The 23,698-nt window shown below is 31.5% G+C and overlaps 1 long non-coding RNA gene across 2 annotated transcripts; it reads right to left on the minus strand.

The window, feature by feature from the left end:
- Positions 1–2,862: 2,862 nt before the first annotated feature.
- LOC129921353 (uncharacterized) lies at positions 2,863–9,289 on the minus strand. 2 transcript variants are annotated; one of them, XR_008773503.1, is made up of 4 exons: positions 5,088–9,289; positions 4,817–5,010; positions 3,066–4,760; positions 2,863–2,999 (listed from the first exon to the last, which is right to left on the minus strand). It is a non-coding gene; the product is annotated as an uncharacterized LOC129921353 (long non-coding RNA). The 2 variants fall into 2 exon arrangements; XR_008773502.1 differs by having other exon boundaries at positions 3,066–5,010.
- Between the last annotated feature and the right edge of the window lie 14,409 nt (positions 9,290–23,698).

A 23,698-nucleotide genomic window follows, 5' to 3' on the forward strand; every position in this document is an offset into this window, starting at 1 on the left:
TCGGCTCTTTCATGTTTTTCTCCATACACTAAGGCATAGCAACAATTCGTTGCATATACGAAAGGAGGAAAGTAATTAGAAAGATTTTGTTTTGTTTTCTTCATTTTAATGCTGTTTTCATATTCATATTCAGAAAAATAAAAAAAAGGAAATTTAAGAAAAAAGAAAAATTAAATCGAAATTTTCGTTTTGTTCGAATTTTTGTCAAATGGGAGCTTGAGGCATTATTTGCTACCTTCTATTTTCAATACTTATGGTTAAAGTAATTCAATTTGATGGTATTTTTAATATACACTAAGGTGCAAAACTGTCCCAAGCAATAGGTATTTTGCTTTGACATTTTATATTATTTTTGTGTAAGCGTTTTGGGAATTAAGACTTTTATAATCTTAAAGGTCACCAAAAAGACAATTACTAATAACAAACAGCTAACCGTTATCTGCAAAGTTCGATGAAAAAAGACAGGATTTCATTGGGACAGTTTTGCAACGACTGAGAAAAGACGAATGTTTTGGTTTACTACTGCTTACTACTTCACTAAAATTGGTTGCTCACCATCAGATTTAGTTTATATTTACTCTATGTAAACTAAACTTCCATTTTCAGCTGATTTATTAAATTAAATTTAAATAATTGTATAAATGAAACCATTTACAAAATCGTAAACAAAACCATACTATATAAATTAAAAGAAAGAGATTCCGCTAGAAAAATTGCACGAATATTACAGTAAAGCAAGAGCTCTGTGCTGAGAATAAGATAGACATTTTAAAATGAGCTGAAAAAGAATATTGGAGGGAGACTTAGGGTATTGAGCTCTGCAGATACTCGACGATTTATCAGATAACTTGGTACAGAGTATGCAACTTTGGTTTCAAATGCATCAGGACTAGTTCGCAGAGACACTGGCGAGACATTAAGCAAGTAGACAGTTCAACGAGCCCACATTCTGCTGATTTTAGAGTCTTGGAAAAAGAAAAAGCTTCGCTTTCGAAGAAAAATATTAAAGCTCGCCTTGGGTTCGTGAAGAAGTGTGTGTAGTGAACAGATAATGATTGGATTCGTGTCATTTGGTCAGATAAGACATATTAATAGATATTCTACACATGGAAGGAAATGGAACTGTCCACAGTTCATATCTCTTTACAAACTCAAGTCAAGTTTTAATATTTTTCTTCGAAAGCAAAGGCCTTTTTCTTTTCTCCAAGACTCTAAAATCAGCAGAATGTGGGCTCGTTGAACTGTCTACTTGCTTAATGTCTCACCAGTGTCTCTGCGAACTAGTCCTGATGCATTTGAAACCAAAGTTGCATACTCTGTACCAAGTTATCTGATAAATCGTCGAGTATCTGCAGAGCTCAATACCCTAAGTCTCCCTCCAATATTCTTTTTCAGCTCATTTTAAAATGTCTATCTTATTCTCAGCACAGAGCTCTTGCTTTACTGTAATATTCGTGCAATTTTTCTAGCGGAATCTCTTTCTTTTAATTTATATGGTATGGTTTTGTTTACGATTTTGTAAATGGTTTCATTTATACAATTATTTAAATTTAATTTAATAAATCAGCTGAAAATGGAAGTTTAGTTTACATAGAGTAAATATAAACTAAATCTGATGGTGAGCAACCAGTTTTAGTGAAGTAGTAAGCAGTAGTAAACCAAAACATTCGTCTTTTCTCAGTCGTTGCAAAACTGTCCCAATGAAATCCTGTCTTTTTTCATCGAACTTTGCAGATAACGGTTAGCTGTTTGTTATTAGTAATTGTCTTTTTGGGGACCTTTAAGATTATAAAAGTCTTAATTCCCAAAACGCTTACACAAAAATAATATAAAATGTCAAAGCAAAATACCTATTGCTTGGGACAGTTTTGCACTTTAGTGTACAAAAATAACTGTAGCCAAACTAGTTCATATTGAAATTCTTTATGTATTGAAAAGTTAAATTAATTTGTTTGCATAGTTTTTTTTATTATTTTGTTGGGTGTCTAAAAAGTGATGGATTAAACAAAATGGGCTGATAGGCTAACTTAAAATCTCTCAGAATTTGGTAATTTGTTCATCCCAAATATGTACTTACAGTTCTTGTGAAATTTTGAAAAATCCCTACTTTGCAACAGTATTTTGCTTCCTCTGCCCATAATTGATTTTTTTTTAGAATAAGAAACAATTAATTAATAAAAATATTTTTTATTTTATTTATTTTTTATTTTATTTTTCTGCAAATTAATTAACATTTCCGAGTTTCATAAAAACTCAATTTCTTACTTTTATTTCAGAGCAACAACACGAAAAAAATTTTATTGTGTGACTCTGGTTTATTATTTTTAAAACTTGTCCCGGTATTGCAGTTTTCAAAAAAGTATAAAAGTTTCCAAAGTTGAAGTTAGATAAAAAAATAATACAGTTTGAACTCAACAAAACAGGATTTTTCGGAGCAAAAAACCCTTGTATTCATCATAACTTTTTTGTTATAATTTATGTCGAAAAAAGTGCTTAGGCAAAAATGTAGAGCTTTAAATTATCTACATTTTAAACCTCAACAGTTTTTTTGTACAATGCACGGTTCTTGCACTATAGCTAATAAGACTCGAGTTAGACTCTTAGGGTATGAAAATTGTATTTTTGCTCCCAACACTACAAAAGCAAATCTTAGGAGGGGAAAGGGCGATTATCTATTGTTTTGGTTTACCATGAACCCAAAAAGTGCAAATTAAGCCCAAGCACAAAAAATATTTTTATTTTTGTCGACCTGTGTTATAGATCAATAAACATGAAAAAACTAAATAGGTATCAAGAAACAATTTCTGCATATCAACTTTTCTTTTTAAACATTTTGACAGTAATTATGCATTCTGTGGCCCTTTTATAGCCCCATTTTATGTACAATTTAAGAATGGCAGACAAAAATCAAAACTTCAAAGTTGTTTTTGTTTGGAGATTTCCAACTATCTGGGATACTTTTTTTTGTTCATATATCAATCATTACAAATATAGCAAATCTAAAAGAATGAAAAGTCATTAAAAAGGAACAAAACAAGAAATAAATACAAAAAAATAAAACTTACCAAGTATATCATCCACCACGCTTAATTATTATGCTTTCACAATTTACATAAAGTATTTCGACCATGGACGTATTATATCATAGAGGAAGGAATACCTAGAGAACCGACTCGTACCCCCCTTGCCTAAAACACCCGCAAATTTCATTTGAGGTGAATAGAAGAGAACTCTTATTTTACTCTTTTTTTCTTATCCGTGAATACGTGTGTGAGTGATAATTATGTTGTTAATTAATAAATAATCGGTCCAATTCTGAATTAAAACTCGCTAGTTCGCGAAAACGTCTATTCTTTGACGATAAACATGTATAAATGATAACAAAGCTCTTGTTGTTAATCAATTGCCTCATTAGAACGCCCACCACAAAAACAGTCTCATACATTTTTAAAATGATACACGTCATGTATGTGCGCTGCGAAGAAAAGCAAATACAAACATACCTCCCGAAAAATATTCCCCCAGGAAATACTTTTATCCCAAACAGCAGACAGCAACAAGCAAGACAATCCTAACATTGCATTATGCAGCTCATTCAACACCCAAATCCTTCAGCTCACTAAAATCGCCCTCACTTTATGTAAATGGTATCAGAACCAAGACCCTTTGATGAAAAGCCATTTTAGAAGAAGATCACTTTACTGCCTATAAACCTGGACGACGTGTGCATGTAAAGTGAAGTGTGGAAACAATGGCAACTTGAAAGTGGTAATTGTTTCAGAGCATCATTTAGCTCCCCAATTGGTTGCAGGTAAATTTTGTATTGATTCTCCTTTTTTGGTTCGATATATTCCTTATTTTTTCTTCAGATGTTCTCTGCCTGCATTGATGTCGTCCTGTTTCTGTAGGACATATCTTCTACAAATGGGTCTAAAGCCCCCATCGAGATCCCGAGAAAATGATATCTGCATGAATCTTCTTCGCAATTACTTTCACCTCCTAAACAGTTATGCAGCAGAGGGAATTAAGGCAATACATATTGGTTCCCAACACAACTCAACCAACCCTGGGCATCCGGGTCTGAACACCTCGAGGACAACCTAGACAGCAGACTTTTTAAATTAAGTTTATCCATGTGTTATATTTTATAACATTGTCGTTATTATTTAACGTTAGACCCCCTTTGCGCCAACAAAACTTTGTATCTATCAATGTATCTTAGAAATAAGTTATTTTAAGTCAATTGTAAATAGCAAGTTCAATAAACCAAAATTGCAAATTGCAAAATTAAAACGTAATCCGTTTTGCTTTTTCTCATTAAGATTTATTTGACCAGTTTCCAATCCGATATGAAAATTAAATAAACTAATTTGTGCGCGCCTCACTGCATAATCTCAGAACTGTACTTTTACATCGGACTTACAAAATGTTTCCATAAAAAATTCAACACATAACTTTGTATTAGTTTTTAGAAATAAATTACATACTCAAAGAAAGAAATACTCAGCTTTTGACAAAATTCAAGGTACCTATATATTTATTTAACATTTTTTGTTTTTTTTTTTTCATAAGTAGGTACCTACTCAGTAAAGACTCTTTTACTAATTTTCATTATCATACACAAAACAAAAAAAAACAATCACCGATGCCGAGGGCACTTCGGTATCCTGATTTAAATTCCATAAATCTGCCGTCGACAGAAGCGAACAAGGCGGGATGAATTGGAGACCATGCAACATCCATAACATAATCTGAATTATCTTCAAATGAATATAATGGTTTAGTGTCGTACAAGTAAATACAAAAAATTTTATACATATTGGTCGTTATAGTAGATATTAAATTTCACATTAAAACTCCATAACTTAATTGTTCAATCAATGGACGATGTAAGGAACAAATCACCACAATCTGGTGTAGATTGATTTGGATGAGTTGATATTCCCGTCACTGGACCCAAATGCTTCTCGTAGACTTCAGACACTCCCGAACGTATTCCATGTCGATAAGCTTGAGTAGAAACAACAATTTATTTATAAGCAAATGGAAAATCACAACAAACTTTTACCAGAATAAGCATTACCTACCATCTTCACTTTTCACTACCCATAACCAGATTGTTAATCTCATTCGATGGAAAGGACATGCAAGTGATAGCAATTGGCTACGATTGCCGTTGCTGCAATTCCAGTGTATCTTGCGGCATCGACAACATATCCAAACTCCATTAGCAAAGCTCGCCATCGGATGAGATCGATATCACATTGTCTGCATTCTGTGTGCCAACCATTTGCAAATCAATACACTGGATGCGTATGTGCAGTTGCACTTAGAGGTGTCCTCTGGATGGGTGTGCGCTTTTGCACTCGATTATCCCATAATACAATTTGACCGGAATACGTCTGATTGAATTTAGCAAAGCATGTTGACATAACGACACTCTGACAATGGAATACATCTTCGGGTGTTTGTTTTTTATATTTTGTGTTCCAGACCATTACAACACCAACTTGTCCCAATCTTCTGGCAATTCTTGTGACAACAAATGTTGCTTCAATTTACCAGCCATGAAATCTTCAACAAAGCTCTTAACTGCTTCGGGGCTCAAGTCATTGGTTGGTGGCTTGTATTTGGCCATATCTTCTTCCAATTTGATAAAACGGATTGATGGAATTTCATCCTTGGACATACTGAAGAATTCAAAGGTATGAGAATGATCTTCCTCATCAGCGCTAATGGTAACAAAGAGAACTTCATCACGGTAGTTGCCAGCGATTTCCTTCAATGGTTCGACATATTTCTCAACATTACCCTTCTCCTTGGAAACGAAGAACAACATATGGGATTTGACAGATCCTCCAAAGATTTTCGATGCAGATTGATGGTTGAAGTCAACAACCAAACGTAGGGAGTAGACTTGAACGAATTTCTTAATATCTTCTTGGTTAGATTTACCTTGGTACAAGGTCTTCTTGTCATCGTATGGTTTGAAGAGGTAGATTTGACCTTCCTTGGCTTCGTATTTGGCCAAGAGAGATGCCTGGGTGGTGAAGGCAAATGCAAAGCTATCGAGAGAAATTAAATTTTATATCCTTTAAACTTTTTAGGAACAGCGCCAAAAAATTATAAATTGTATTTTTTTTTTTATTTTATTTATCTGTCAAAATGCTCACCTTTGAGCTACATTTGTGTGGTGGAAAATTAGGCGGTGTTTATACTTTTCATAGGTTAGCTAGGATGCGCTTATACTTTTTTTTTTTAATTTTTATAGTTTTTAGCAATAAAGTTCATAAATATTAGGTGTGTTTTTTTGTTTATCTATATAGATTTTGGGCAAAAAAACGACATCGAGATTTTTGAAATCAAAACAATTTACTTGTTAAAAACAACAAAAACTTTATCTGTATAGATTTTTGAAAAATCCAGATAATTATCCAGATTTTACTTTCTCTCGATAAAAACAGTAGTGCCAAGGTAGTTTAATTGTTGTGTTCATACAGAAATATCTGAAAATATTAACAAAAAAAAAAGCGGAGAAAACGAGGTTTGAAAAAAACTCTCATAGAAAAAAATAATAAAAAATTTGTTTGACATGGTTGCATTGAAATGTTAATATCTCGAGATATACGCAATGCACTTTTCAGATAAAAGTCTTAAATGGATCCTGATAAGATTGTTGAACAGATATGTATATAAAATTACCAAAGTTTTTTCGAAAAATTAGAAATAAAAATAAAAAAGTTTTCACATTTGATTTTTAAAAAATCGAAAAAAAAATTCAATATGGCTACCTTCAAACGCTTTTAACACAAGAACGACGCAACTAATGTTAATGGTCATGGTCTTGAAGCTAAGAATATACAGATAATTTTTGGTTTTTTGTGAAAAAAACAATTTTTTTTAATCCAACATGGATGCCATGGCCATATGAAAATTTTTGTTTGCATAATGGCCTTCCCACTTCGGAGTTAAAATAAAAAAAAAACAAAATCAACATTTTTGACAGACAGCTGCCAAAGTATGTGTACAGTGGTGCCAAATGTTTGCATGGATTTCAAAAATCCCGATGTCGTTTTTTTGCACAAAATCTATATAGATAAACAAAAAAACACACCTATTGTTTGACTTTTATGCTAAAAGCAATAAAAAGTAATATTTAATATATTTTCATTGATTAAATGTCAAAAAAAAATTTTTCTGCAAATTTAATTTTATTTTGCAATTTTTGAATTAACCGAATCTTTTTGTTCAACTCAATTGCGCACTGGGCGCATTGAGCAAAACTCCACAGTTGAATGTGTTAGTGCCATTTAAAATGCACGGGGAAACTACCACATATAGCCATTGTGGAGTTTTTTCTCTCATTGCAGCTTGTAGGGTCGAAGAGAACAACCCCCAGATGTCGGTTCTCTAGGTATTTCTTCCTCTATGTATTATATATGGACTGCTATACTCTGTCATTTCATTAGAAGGCGTGAAGCAGAGTGAGATGCAAATGTCCTATCTTCCCTGTACTGCCAATTTTTATCGGACAGAGTATGGTTAGGTACGTTATAAAAATGGTTCAACAAAACACAAAACGACTCTTGCTCCAAGTTCCAACCTATCAGGAACTCTGAAAACATTTTTGATGTTTATTTCGAGGAATTTTTGTCAAATAGTGTTCAAGGGATGATCTTTCAAAATTCCCAATTTAAAAAGGGAAATTTCCTTTTGGTTTTGTTTTACCTTATTAGGAATTTCTAAAATCTATTTTTGACTTCTCTTCATTACGACAAAGAAAATGTGAAGCTGGAAACGAAAATATGATTTCTTAGCAGAAATTCCACACAGCTTGGCTGAAATTGTTAAATCCATAAATTTTAGCTTGGCTAAATTTTAGACCGAATTCTGTAGGCTTATAGACTGTTTTCACTGAAGCACAAATGAGATAATTTCGCAAATTATCTCATTTCGAATGTCGAATCGTAAAGAAAAGAATTGTATTTGAAATTCGAACTGACCTAATTTGCGAAATTATCTCATTCGGACTGAAGTGAAAACAGGGGTCGAATTACGGCATACGTTCGTTAACGAATGGTTGCTATGTGTCCCTATCGTTTTCTAGTAATTAAATAGAGACAGAAATAGTCAAAACGTTATCGTATGATCGTAATCGATCGACCCCAGGTTATTATAGCCTGTTTTCACTACAGCCCAAATAAGATAATTTTGCAAGTTAAATATTTTTTTCTATATGATTTGACATTGGAAATAAGATAATTTGCGAAATTATTTCATTTCGGCTCTAGTGAAAACACTTTATTACAAAAATAATAAATTTTTCTCACTAATTCAATATTTTGTGGAAAAGAGTATATAAAAACTAAGCTTACTGCAAAGTTTTTGAAATTTCCATTCAGAAAAACTAAGTACGTTTGAAAATTTGTACTTCTGTACTTTTTCACTTTTTGAGTAATGCAGTTAAGATACCTACATGGCCACTTCTTGTATAAAGTGGGAAATTTACAAAAGTAAAAAATTTTATTTCTTTTTTTGCGCCATTTGTTTTTCCCAACTTTTGTATGAAAATGAAGAGCAACTGGCAGTCCATACTATAATTTTCTTGTTAAAATTACTTTACGGATCCAATAAATGTTCAATACGTAAGGTAAATTTTAATAAAAATCTAGGGCTTTTTACTTTAATTATCTTACTAGTCAGATGGAGTAAAAAATACTAGATTCATTTTTCTCCGTGTCTACAGATTTCGTACACAATCACAAAACTAGATTTCATATTCTATTTGCAAGCAAAAATCTGAGATTCTTACACAAAAATCTCAAAACCAAATAGAAAATGACATAACCCTTCAAGCAAACGAGTCCGACCTCGGTCCGAATCGGCTCCGAAGTGAGTCCAACCTTGACTACGAAACGGGTCCCACGGCGGCTCAAATTAGTATGGAAACTATAATCACCGCGGAGCCGATTGCATATGTTTGGTATTTTCACCACGATTTCTCCTTCGAATTTGTGTTCATACACAAATCCATGGGCGGCGAGCACCTCAGGCATTGTAAGAAAAATTCTCAGGTAAGTTTTCAGGTGTTATCAATAGGTGTGTTTTTTATTACCACCGGTCTTAACTGGACAAAAAAAACGCATCGGGGCTTAACCTGAAATCTTGGCAGCACTGTATATTGAATGTTCCGAAAACAGCAGTCACAACAAAAATTTAGAGTTGTCATATTTTTCGCTTTCGTCATTTTCTTGTATTTTTCATATATGTTTTACAAAGAGATACAAAAATGTATGCTAGCAAAACTATTTTAATAGATTTTGTCCTTCCAAACGTGAGTTTTCACGTTTTTAAACAAATTCTAAACAATTTATGAAAAAATTAGTTTGGTAGCACAGATTTAAAACTCTTCAAAAAGTTAAGCCCAGAGAAATCTCCGGGCTAAACAACTAAGCCCAAGGGCTTAGCCCCTTTGTTGTTGTATTTAACATGTAAATTGCTTAGCCCAGACTGCGTTTTTTTTGTCAAGTTAAGACCGGTTGTAATAAAAAACACACCTAATGAAAAAAGTTGATCAATTCAGGGTTAATCCAATACTGTATCACTTTATTGTATAAGGATACAATAAAGTGATACAGTATTAAATTTGAGTTAAATTTAAGTCTGAATGTTTAAAAAATAATTGACGAATGGTTAATGTTTCATAAATTAATTTATCAACAAGTCCAGGGTCCAGCCACGTAAAAACAGAAAATAAAGAGGTTTTTTAGAAAAAAGTAATTTTGGTTTCTCGAAAATAAAAATAAATTTCTGAATCTGGTTTTCTGTTTTTGTTTAAAAATAAAAAAAAACATCGAATTTTAAAAACTAAATTTAATTAGGTACATAAAATTTTGAAAAAAATTAGTTTAAAATTTTTTTTTCCAATTTTTTTTTCAAAATTTTGATTTTAAAAATTAATTTTTCAAATACTGTGCCATAAAATGGCTTTGTTTAAAATTTTTGTAAAGGACTAGAGTTTTGGTCTTACAAAAAGATATAGCACGTTATTGTAAGTATAACCATTGATTTTTAATAATTTTTTTTCCAAAATAAGTAAATGTTTTTTTAAATTGCCCCTCCCCGCTAAACGATGGGGAGGGGCAATAGACTCTCATTCCCATACGATATTTCTTGTATCGATCTAACCTACACGCTCTAGCTTTTTGGCACATTACTCCTGAATCACCCTGTATAAATTTCAAAAAAGTCAATAATTTTGTGAAAGAATTTTTAAAATCTAAGTAACAAAGTTTAAATAAAAGGTATATCTTCAACTGAGAAGTGAAATTTTTGTAAGTCCTAGTATTAAAGGCACAAATAAAACGATTTTTAAAATCAACTCACATAACCTCACTTATGAAAAAAAGAAGTCTTCAGGAAACATCCCTTGAACAGTTTAATAATCCAAAATAAGGTCCTTTAAAAGTTGTGGTCGAAATGCCATCCACAGGAATCAGCGCAGAGCAAATGAGAGAAATCCTCAAAGAAAATAGCATAATCTTACCTCTCAGCTCTCCACAAGAGATGATTTCAAAAATCTCTACGCCGACCTATCTGTTCTTAAAGCAAAACAAGATGAGATCTCTTCGATGGTTGTCTTTATGGAAAACCAAAACAAACTATTGGAGGCACAAATCGAACGTCTCATCCAAAAAAGTTCATCTGCCATCTAATCTTCACAATGACCCCTTCAAGCAAACAAGTCCGACCTCGGTCCGAATCCGCTCCGCCTCAGGCGGAGCTGAGTCCGACTTCGGCTCAGAAACGGGTCCGAAGGCGGCTCAAATTAGTATGGAAATTATAATCACCGCGAAGTCGATTGCATATGTATTGGTGTGGTGAAAATCTCCATTCCGAGAAAACGGAGCCGAAGTCGGAATGAATGACGTCCGGCATTGGAATGGAAAAAAAATGGCGCTTGACATTTGGAAGCATTTGCAAACAAAACAGAACACGAATTATTTTCTTTTTCTTAATTTTTTTTTTAATTGTTTTTCTTAACACAAAATTTTATTTTATTGTATTCGTTGATACAGCTTCTGGAGAATTTGCATCATTGAAGAATATTGTAGCTGTTGTGCGTTGTGGGAAGTTTAGGTTAGGGTGAAAATTCTCAGCTAGCGTCTCATTATTGAACTCCTTGAAAAACAACAAAATGATAAATTACACTGTGCAAGTCGAAATTCTTGACAGGCGTGAGAATAACTGTTTCGCCATATTTCGGACCCGAGAAATCCATTGGCATCATTAGTTTTTCGATTTATCGGTACGACTTCGAACAAAATTTTTTTTGAAAGTTTTTTCCATTATTTTGAGAATTTTCCACTGTTTTTAGTCATTTTTCAATCAAAAACATTGTTTATATTGCTAATAATTCTGCTCAAACGTTATTTGCTACCAGTAGAAAGACATTGTAAACAATTTTGAACAATTTATTTGAAAGTTTAGTGATTTTTTTTGAAAAAATTAAAAAAAAATCGAAATTTTTTACATTGTTATCGTTTTTTTTCGCTGTTTTTGTTCTCTTTTGCACAAATACATAGCATGTTTTCCATTAAAAATTAATTTAACTGTTAATTTAGTGTTGGTTAAACTTTGACATACTATCGATAGCATCGATAACAAAAAAATATCGAGTATATCGATACTTCACAAAACTATCGATAGTTTCAATACTTCCAAATTATTTTACCACAAGGCTACCGATATTATCGATAGCTTTGAAATTAATTAAACACAATTTGGACTACAAGTTAAGTTTTCGTTTGACATTGGATGTAAACAACGAATTAACATAGTGTTTGGTAGATATCGATAATTTCCATTGTCGATTGTATCGATAGTTTTAAGAAAAAACTATCGATAATATCGGTAGCCTTGTGGTATAATAATTTGGAAGTATTGAAACTATCGATAGTTTTGTGAAGTATCGATATACTCGATATTTTTTGTTATCGATGCTATCGATAGTATGTCAAAGTTTAACCAACACTAAATTAACAGTTAAATTAATTTTTAATGGAAAACATGCTATGTATTTGTGCAAAAGAGAACAAAAACAGCGAAAAAACGATAACAATGTAAAAAATTCCGATTTAAAAAAAAAAAATTCAAAAAAAATCACTAAACTTTCAAATAAATTGTTCAAAATTGTTTACAATGTAGCAAATAACGTTTAAGCAGAATTATTAGCAATATAAACATTGTTTTTGATTGAAAAATGACTAAAAACAGTGGAAAAATCTCAAAATAATTGAAAAAACTTTAAAAAAAATTTTTGTTCGAAGTCGTACCGATAAATCGAAAAACTAATGATGCCAATGGATTTCTCGGGTCCGAAATAGGGCGAAACAGTTAATCGCGCGCCTGTCTCAAAAATTTTTTTCAAAAAACTTGCACAGTGTTATTAATTATAAAATCGCAGAAGCACGTTATGCAATTCATACCTTTTTTTGAAATAAAATTTTCCATTTTAATAAAATATTAATAATATTTAGTTTTAGAACGAGGCACGACCCGACCATTGATGAGATACTGCAACAAACGACAAATAATAACAAAATGACGTATTATACCTTGTCTTGTTGTCTTTGTCTTTCGTGCTTTCGTTTACCTTTTCTCACTTTTTTCACCACGATTCTCCTTCGACTTTGTTTTCATTAGAGTGACCGCAACTCCTATAGATTTTTTGTCGAATTTTTTTCGGGGGAACCCCATAAAATGTTCCGCCTTTGCAGATTTTTAGATAGCCAAAATTTCAGCTCGATTGGATAAGTCTAAATGGTGCCGACACTCGCTCAAAGTATAAAAAATCTCTGTTTTTTCACTGTTTTTCGCAGAAAATTAGCTCTAGCTTCCAAACTGAGGGGGTTATTTTCACTTTTAATATATTAAATTAAAGGTAGTGTTTTTACAAATAAGTCAGATGCTAAACTTGTTTAGTTTTACTAATAAAAAAAATATTGTCATCAATTTAAATTTTCAGTACTTACCTCAAAATAAGCTGAAGTGCAAACTCGATTTAAAATGAAACTTACTTAAAATGGAAGAACTAATTGAATTCATAAAAAAAACTTAAACATCTTCTTTTGTTTTATAAATTCAATTAATTCTTCCATTTTAACAGCTTATAATCCATTTTTATCGTTTTCTTACAAAAAAAAATTATAAAAAATATCAAGGTTATCAATTTTTTTTTGACAGAAATCGGCATCAATAATAGGTGTGTTTTTTTGTTTATCTATAAAGATTTTGTGCAAAAAAACGACATCGGGATTTTTGAAATCCATGCAAACATTTGGCACCACTGTACACATACTTTGGCAGCTGTCGGTCAAAAATGTTGCTTTTGTTTTTTTTTTATTTTAACTCCGAAGTGGGAAGGCCATTACATCCATGTTGGATGCAAACAAAAATTTTCATATGGCCATGGCATCCATGTTGGATTCAAAAAAATTGTTTTTTTCACAAAAAACCAAAAATTATCTGTATATTCTTAGCTACATTTTAAGACCATGACCATTAACATTAGTTGTGTCGTTCTTGTGTTATAAGCGTTTGAAGGTAGCCATATTGAATTTTTTTTCAATTTTTTAAAAATCAAATGAAAACTCTTTTATTTTTATTTCTAATTTTTCGAAAAAACTTTGGTAATTTTATATACATATCTGTTCAACAATCTTATCAGGATCCATTTAAGACTTTTATCTGAAAAGTGCATTGCGTATATCTCGAGATATTAACATTTCAATGCAACCATGTCAAACAAATTTTTTATTATTTTTTTCTATGAGAGTTTTTTTCCTCGTTTTCTCCGCTTTTTTTTTTTTGTTAATATTTTCAGATATTTCTGTATGAACACAACAATTAAACTACCTTGGCACTACTGTTTTTATCGAGAGAAAGTAAAATCTGGATAATTATCTGGATTTTTCAAAAATCTATACAGATAAAGTTTTTGTTGTTTTTAACACGTAAATTGTTTTGATTTCAAAAATCTCGATGTCGTTTTTTTGCACAAAATCTATATAGATAAACAAAAAAAACACACCTAATAATTTAAAAAGGGCATGTGCACATGTGTTTTGTTCTTGTCTTACATGTTTATTGCTTGTACCTATCTTAGTCAGCTATTACACGAAGCCTGAAGAGGCGCGCCTCTTTTCAAAACCAATGAGTGCAAAAGAGAAAGAAGATAAAACAAAAAATTTTCCGACCGGAGAGTCGTGGGTCGTAATTCTGTGACTCTTTTTTGACGTTTCTTTTCCCACTTTTTCTTTTTCCAACATTCCCTTTCATTTTTTTTGCTTCTTGGTGCAATACAACAACAAAAAACAGCTGAAAATTTTTATTCACCCCAATAGGACTGAGGATCTGGATTTAAGTTTCACTATAACAATTGAATAATTTATTTTCAAAACATGATAAGTCCATGATTTTAAATTTTGCAGGAGAAGAAAAAAATGTTCTATTTTCTTTTGATGTGTGTAGCAAAATTTATAAAAAATATATTCTGTAGAACTTTTGCCTAGGTACAAAGTACCATTTCGATTTTAATTTTTGGAGAGATAGTTCAAAAGATAAAAAATAAAAACGCTTTTGGACTTATCATACTTTGAAAATAAACGGATGTGAAATTAGTTTTAAAATGGGTACACAATTTTGCTTTCATCCCCAGTCTATCACAAAATTGTATTTGAGATTAAAATATAATGTCCGGAGTGCTTCTTTAACTTTAAAGACTCTTTAAACTTAAGATTTTCAGCCAGTACCTTAATAGAGCATTTACACATAAAAAAGCTGTTGTTTATTTTCAAAAGATGATAAGTCCGGGACTTATCCTGATTTTGATACTAAAAAAAATATTTCGCTTAGCTGTAAAATCGGATATAGCTGGAGTAGATACTTCATTATTTTGAAGATAGACGTGGTTATCAGAGTAACAATTTAGTCAAAAAAACGAATCTTGAAAAAAAAGTGGACTTATTATGTTTTTAAAATAAATGATTCAATTGCGTTGGACGCATTCTGATTGTTTACTCTGCGAGTGGATTCGATGTCTGTGCAGGATTCACTTTCATCGAGCAAACCGGCACACATATTTTTGGCTTTCTCAACGGGGTTTCTTCAAGCAAGAAAACGGAGTTCAGATGTCTTTTCTGAACTCCGTTTTCTCCTCCGACTGAGAAAAACGGGGTTGCACTCACACACTTGCAACTTTTAGTGTATGAACACTAGAGTGATCGCAAGAAATCGATTTTCGAAATTTGGTCGGGGAACCCCATAAAATGTTCCGCCTTTGCAGATTTTTAGATAGCCAAAATTTCAGCTCGATTGGATAAGTCTAAATGGTGCCGACACTCCCTCAAAGTATCAAAAATCTCTGTTTTTTCACTGTTTTTCGCAGAAAATTAGCTCTAGCTTCCAAACAGAGGGGGTTATTTTCACTTTTTGTTGTTACACATAACTCAGATGCTAAATTTGTGTTCACAGTGGGCAAACCATGTTTTAGAATTCCTGGTGGTAGTTTGGAATGGAAACCATGGTCGATGTTTGGCAGCGATCTCTCTTCGTCATCTTGGGCCACAGTACACATAAAAAGGTAATATATTCCGAACTGACATTGGTCGCCAGATTGTCAAAACATGACACTTTGGCGACCAATGTCAGCTACCGAATTCTTAATTGTTTAAAATACGCACGAAAAACGCACAAAAACCGATAAACCACGCACACCACTAATTTTAAACAATTATTTACCATTTTCCGCGATGAAACACGAAGAAAATTTGTTATTTTTCAATTTATAATATTTTTAAATGACATTTTATAAATTAAAACAAAAACAAATTTCCTGTTTACTGCGATTGAAATATAAAAATTAAAGGCCAACCTGACAGATTGGTGCCCATTTTTGACAAACAAATTTTGACAACGTTCGGAATATATTACCTTATTATGTGTACTGTGATCTTGGGCATCATAGGTAACCACTCTTTAAGGTATAAAACTAACACAGCTAGAGGAACATGACAATCGACAAAACAGGAACAATTCTTTGATTTTTTTTGTTTGTTTTTGTTTAGAGCTTTTTTTTATTAAATTTTAATTTTTAAAATTAAAACAGCAAAAGCAAACTTTTTGACAGACAGCTGTCAAAGTCAATGTTCAGTGCTGCCAAACTGTTGCACGGATTTAAAAAATCTCGATGTCGTTTTTTTGCACAAGATCTATATAGATTAACAAAAAAACACACCTATTGTTGATAAAATTATTATATATTACGAGAAGCATTTCGATTAGATACCTTTCTATAACATATAAGGTGTGTTTTTTTGTTTATCTATATAGATTTTGTGCAAAAAAACGACATCGAGATTTTTGAAATCAAAACAATTTACGTGTTAAAAACAACAAAAACTTTATCTGTATAGATTTTTGAAAAATCCAGATAACACGGTGTTACAAAAATGAGGTTTTAAAATTTACGCGGGCGGAGACCTATCAGGTTTTGTAGAGCTAGTCGCACTGAATACGAAACGGTATTTGAAAATCCCCTAACACCCCCAAAATCTGGAGTTACAGGCAAAAAACGGAACCCATTGAAAAAATTGTAGCTTCGACAATTTTTTACCCATTTTCGATTTTTTTACAGTTTCTGATAGAAGATAAATATACCTTTTTAACAATGTATAAAACATGTAACTCGGTTAAACCACTTAGAATTTATAAGATGTCAACGTTCAAAAATTCAATTTTTTTTGTCATTGGCCCAACTTCGGCATCAATTTAAAGTATATGTTTTCAAAACAACATGCTATTTAAAAAATATATTCTAAAACTATATCCATTTCCCAATTGATCGAGGTATTTGTTATGAAAATCACTTCAAAATTGGCTTAGAAAAAAAAATTTTTCGATTTCAACCCAGATACAGAAATTCGAACTTTTAGGTATAGAACAAAAATGTTGTTTCGGCACGTAGTAGGATAAGTTGGGCGCCAGGATTTGATGAAGGGTTTTTGTAGAGGAGCTCAATACAAACATTTTTTTCTTTGGGAGGGGGGTCTATCTCCCCCCGTTTAGGTGGGAGGGGCATTTTTCTAAAAAAAAATTATCAAAATAAAAAAAATTATTAAAAAACAACGGCAACACTTACAGTAATAAATGATACCATTTCCAAAAGGAAAAATTGTGCATTTGGTTCTAATTTTTAAATAAATATAATATTACCAATAGTTTTTGAAATAATCGATTTCAAAGTTAAAAATAGGGGAAAAAAATGTTTTAAAACTTATTTTATACTATTTTTGTCCAGACTGTGAATTTTAGTAAATAAATTACTTAGACAGAAAACTGCCTCAATTAATTCCTTATCGAACAGTGAAAACTATATGTTTTTATATGTCTTCTAGTTTTTGAGAAAATTGAAACATAAAAACAAATCAAAACAAAAAATATTTTGAAAAAAGAAAAATCTGATAAAATAATTTTTCAATTTTCCCAAAAACTAGAAGACATATAAAAACATATAGTTTTCACTGTTCGATAAGGAATTAATTGAGGCAGTTTTCTGTCTAAGTAATTTATTTACTAAAATTCACAGTCTGGACAAAAATAGTATAAAATAAGTTTTAAAACATTTTTTTCCCCTATTTTTAACTTTGAAATCGATTATTTCAAAAACTATTGGTAATATTATATTTATTTAAAAATTAGAACCAAATGCACAATTTTTCCTTTTGGAAATGGTATCATTTATTACTGTAAGTGTTGCCGTTGTTTTTTAATAATTTTTTTTATTTTGATAATTTTTTTTTAGAAAAATGCCCCTCCCACCTAAACGGGGGGAGATAGACCCCCCTCCCAAAGAAAAAAATGTTTGTATTGAGCTCCTCTACAAAAACCCTTCATCAAATCCTGGCGCCCAACTTATCCTACTACGTGCCGAAACAACATTTTTGTTCTATACCTAAAAGTTCGAATTTCTGTATCTGGGTTGAAATCGAAAAATTTTTTTTTCTAAGCCAATTTTGAAGTGATTTTCATAACAAATACCTCGATCAATTGGGAAATGGATATAGTTTTAGAATATATTTTTTAAATAGCATGTTGTTTTGAAAACATATACTTTAAATTGATGCCGAAGTTGGGCCAATGACAAAAAAAATTGAATTTTTGAACTTTGACATCTTATAAATTCTAAGTGGTTTAACCGAGTTACAAGTTTTATACATTGTTTAAAAGGTATATTTATCTTCTATCAGAAACTGTAAAAAAAAATGGGTACAAAATTGTCGAAGCTAGAATTTTTTCAATGGGTGAAGGTCCAAAAAACCGTTTTTTGCCTGTAACTCCAGATTTTGGGGGTGTTAGGGGATTTTCAAATACCGTTTCGTATTCAGTGCAACTAGCTCTACAAAACCTGATAGGTCTCCGCCCGCGTATATTTTGAGTGTTACACCGTGTAATTATCCAGATTTTACTTTCTCTCGATAAAAACAGTAGTGCCAAGGTAGTTTAATTGTTGTGTTCATACAGAAATATCTGAAAATATTAACAAAAAAAAAAGCGGAGAAAACGAGGTTTGAAAAAAACTCTCATAGAAAAAAATAATCAAAAATTAGTTTGACATGGTTGCATTGAAATGTTAATATCTCGAGATATACGCAATGCACTTTTCAGATAAAAGTCTTAAATGGATCCTGATAAGATTGTTGAACAGATATGTATATAAAATTACCAAAGTTTTTTCGAAAAGTTAGAAATAAAAATAAAAAAGTTTTCACATTTAATTTTTAAAAAATCGAAAAAAAATTCAATATGGCTACCTTCAAACGCTTATAACACAAGAACGACGCAACTAATGTTAATGGTCATGGTCTTAAAATGTAGCTAAGAATATACAGATAATTTTTGGTTTTTTGTGAAAAAACAATTTTTTGGAATCCAACATGGATGCCATGGCCATCATTGTATATATATTTCCATAGTACTATCATGAAGTAAAACGATCTTAAGAACTCTAGTGGTGACTTGAAAAAGCAGAATTTGTATGAAAAAAACACACTGAGCGCCACCTCAAAAAAGTGGCGACATCAACTAATACTAAATTCGACTTCATGATAGTACTATAGAAATATATATACAATGATGGCCATATGAAAATTTTTGTTTGCATCCAACATGGATGTAATGGCCTTCCCACTTCGGAGTTAAAATAAAAAAAAAACAAAAGCAACATTTTTGACAGACAGCTGCCAAAGTATGTGTACAGTGGTGCCAAATGTTTGCATGGATTTCAAAAATCCCGATGTCGTTTTTTTGCACAATATCTATATAGATAAGCAAAAAAACACACCTATTAGGTGTGTTTTTTTGTTTATCTATATAGATTTTGTGCATAAAAACGACATCGAGATTTTTGAAATCAAAACAATTTACGTGTTAAAAACAACAAAAACTTTATCTGTATAGATTTTTGAAAAATCCAGATAATTATCCAGATTTTACTTTCTCTCGATAAAAACAGTAGTGCCAAGGTAGTTTAATTGTTGTGTTCATACAGAAATATCTGAAAATATTAACAAAAAAAAAAAAAAAGCGGAGAAAACGAGGAAAAAAACTCTCATAGAAAAAAATAATAAAAAATTTGTTTGACATGGTTGCATTGAAATGTTAATATCTCGAGATATACGCAATGCACTTTTCAGATAAAAGTCTTAAATGGATCCTGATAAGATTGTTGAACAGATATGTATATAAAATTACCAAAGTTTTTTCGAAAAATTAGAAATAAAAATAAAAAAGTTTTCATTTGATTTTTAAAAAATTGAAAAAAAATTCAATATGGCTACCTTCAAACGCTTATAACACAAGAACGACGCAACTAATGTTAATGGTCATGGTCTTAAAATGTAGCTAAGAATATACAGATAATTTTTGGTTTTTTGTGAAAAAAACAATTTTTTTGAATCCAACATGGATGCCATGGCCATATGAAAATTTTTGTTTGCATCCAACATGGATGTAATGGCCTTCCCACTTCGGAGTTAAAATAAAAAAAAAACAAAAGCAACATTTTTGACCGACAGCTGCCAAAGTATGTGTACAGTGGTGCCAAATGTTTGCATGGATTTCAAAAATCCCGATGTCGTTTTTTTGCACAAAATCTATATAGATATACAAAAAAACACACCTATTATTGATGCCGATTTCTGTCAAAAAAAATTGATAACCTTGATATTTTTTATAATTTTTTTTTGTAAGAAAACGATAAAAATGGATTATAAGCTGTTAAAATGGAAGAATTAATTGAATTTATAAAACAAAAGAAGATGTTTAAGTTTTTTTTATGAATTCAATTAGTTCTTCCATTTTAAGAAAATCAAAACGAACGTTATTTGAGTTTTTGAATGATAGATTGTGTCAACTGCCAATTATAGTAATGCCAAAAAGCAAGTATTTTGTATTTTTGTTGAAACTCGGCATGGAATTTAGAAATAGAGACATGATGCAGCTCTGCGCGGCATGCATATTTTTTTCCCATAAGAGCCCGTGTTATTTTATTTTGCTGCAGGGAAAAACTGCACGTCTGTTTTGACCATAAATCCGTGTAAAATTAAAAAAAACATTTCAGCTGTATGGATTATTATTTAAAATTTTGTCTGCCTTTTTTCTGCCATGATACTCCTTTTTAATAAAACAAAACAAAACCATCTGCAAACAAAATTTAATTCAAATTTAACCAGCTCCCAGAGCCTTATACATTTTTAACACCTGAACATTTGAATAAAAATTGTTCAGCTGTTAAAAATTTATTGGGCTCTGGGACCTGGTTAAATTTGAGTTAAATTTTTTTTGCAGATGGTTTTGTATTGTTTTTTTTTTTTTATTAAAAAGGAGTATCATGGCAGACAAAATTTTAATATCCATATTTTAATAATCCATACAGCTGAAATTTTTTTATTCACCTCAAAAGTATCAAAATTTGTACACGGTGTTGACTATTTAACGCAATTCACACACGGCCTAAAAGCAGGAAATGGACTAAAGAAAAACTCTAAAAAAATACATATTGGTATAAATGAAATACATAGAGCTAATTATATTTATTTAACAGAACTAAATTGCTAATTGTTCAATTACATTTTTTATAAACATAGGTGTGAAAAGATATTTTTTAATTAATATAATCAATTGCAAATGAAAAATGTTGACTTACACTTACAAGAATTAGTTATTGATTTACCAAACAAATTGTTATACTTATTATTGTAGATATTCTACCCTAGCGAGGTATTCCTTCGGAGCGGAGATTTTCCGCAACGCATACTTCGTCGGAGGTTCAAATTGCATTCGAGGTTTCTTTCATCGGTAAAAATACTACACAAATGCGACGACGCACCGCATCGCAATAATTTGAAATGCGTCACATTCAAGCTTTTAATAGAGATGTACAAAATATACCGATATATCGATAAGTTGGTATATTTTCCGATATTTTTATATTAAAACACCTAAATACATTTAAATTGTCATATAACTATATAGAGAGTTTCATTTCATAGTTTCGCATGAGTAAGAATGTCAATGTACGGTAAAATACACCCTTGCGCTAATTTGAAAATTAATCGATATTGCGATATTTCTATTCAACATAATATCGATATTTTTTTTCAGAAGGCCATCTCTATAATTATCACAGATGACAGAAAAAAACAACAGATGAAAGAAAAAACAATTCAAAGAATAACAAACGAGTTGAAGTTATTTCATTTAAGGAAATTTAAAAATGTCCATGGCAAGGGTCGCGTTATTTTTGGAGGCCGAGTCCAAACAAATAAGGGCAAACAAAACTCAAGAATAAAAGAGGATTTTAAAAAGTGGAAAAAAATTTATTTGTGAAAGACTTTTGCCTGTAAGGCGCTCCGTCTGCCAGTGCCCGCGATTTCTTTTTTTGTTTATCAATAGTTTTATTTTATGTTGGACTTCAGTATAGTCATGAACATCCTTCTTTCCATTCACCAACATCCCTTTGTGGTGGTCCAATTCAATTTTAATGATTGGGCAGATCTTCCTAATACAGCCACAATTTTTGGTGATCTTTTTGTATACCTACTTATGTTTTTTTGGTTTTGCCTAAAAACAGTATTGCCACTTAAAAAAAAATGTGCGCAGAAGGTCCATAAAAAAAATGCAGTAGATTGAAAAAATTCGCAGTAGATTTTATTTAACAAGCCAAATACCCGTATGTTGAACAGTCAGAATACCTTTCTTATTACAACCAAACTCATGTACCTAAAGAATTTAAACTAAACATTTGTACTTCCTTTTAGATTTTTTTTCACAAATCCAGACTATCTGTTGGGCCAAAAGCACTTTAAACAGTGTTAATTTTGGTTTTTTCAGCTTTTTTTAAAACTGGTTTCGAGTTAAGAGCAGATTTTGTACATTTCAATACTATTTATTACAAAGGAATTGGTTTATTATTTCCTTAAAACGCTTGGAATTTGATTTGAAGAAGTGCAGTAGATTTGATTAAGTGGCAGTAGATTTATTTTTGGCAAGAAATGCAGTAGATCTACTGCAATTGCAGCAAAGTGGCAACGCTGCTAAAAACAAAAATCCACAATAATTAACAAAACTTTCCTAAAATATTTTTTTTCTTTATTACTTACATTTTAATTATTTAATCCGCAACAAAAACTTGTTGGAGGGCTTCGAAAAAAAAAATGATTTGTATCTGTCAAGAATACAACCATTAGGTTAGTCGCGCACATTCAACTTGATCAAAACCAAATAGTTTAATCACCAGTTGAACGAACAGCGCGCACATGATAAACTTCACAAGCAATCAACGAAATAAACCCATGTTACGGTAAAATTTACCGTTGCGGCTGCAAAATACTGGCTAAGTTGAGGGCAACCTTGGCCCCATCAGACATTTGTGTACCTAGCCAGTGTTTTGCAAAAGCGACAAAAACAGATGTCATTGAAAATCTTTTATATATATATGTAAGCATACCCTTCAAGCAAACAGGTCCGACCTCGGTCCGAATCCGCTCCGCCTGAGGCGGAGCTGAGTCCGACTTCGGATCAGAAACTGGTCCGAAGGCGGCTCAAATTAGTATGGAAATTATAATCACCGCGAAGTCGATTGCATATGTATTGGTGTGGTGAAAATCTCCATTCCGAGAAAACGGAGCCGAAGGCGGACCTGAGCCGGAGCAGCGAAAACCTACCAGAAAGAGGAATAAGAAAGGGATGACATTTCGCATTTGCGACCAAAAAAAGAACAAGATTTATTTTTTTTTTCACTGAAACTGTTTTATTTTTTATTTTATTTTGGCAAACGAAATTTTCACAATAAATACAATATAAAATACAATACATTTTTTTTCATTTTATTTCATTTGATGCTGCTGCTGTTGTTGGTGTTTTTTTAGATACCCAATCGCATGTTTCACCTTCTAGATTTTTCTTCATCATTAGAGATTACATCTACAACACAAGAAGAAACAACATTTTAACCCAAACACTTTGAGCGATGTATAAAACATACCTTTTTTTCCATATTGCTTATAATTTAATAAAATTGTTTATAATTAATAAACTAACATTATACAAACAACGACACGAGACACGACGCGACCAA

The sequence above is a fragment of the Episyrphus balteatus genome, chromosome 1, assembly GCF_945859705.1.
Source record: "Episyrphus balteatus chromosome 1, idEpiBalt1.1, whole genome shotgun sequence".
NCBI lineage: Eukaryota > Metazoa > Arthropoda > Insecta > Diptera > Syrphidae > Episyrphus > Episyrphus balteatus.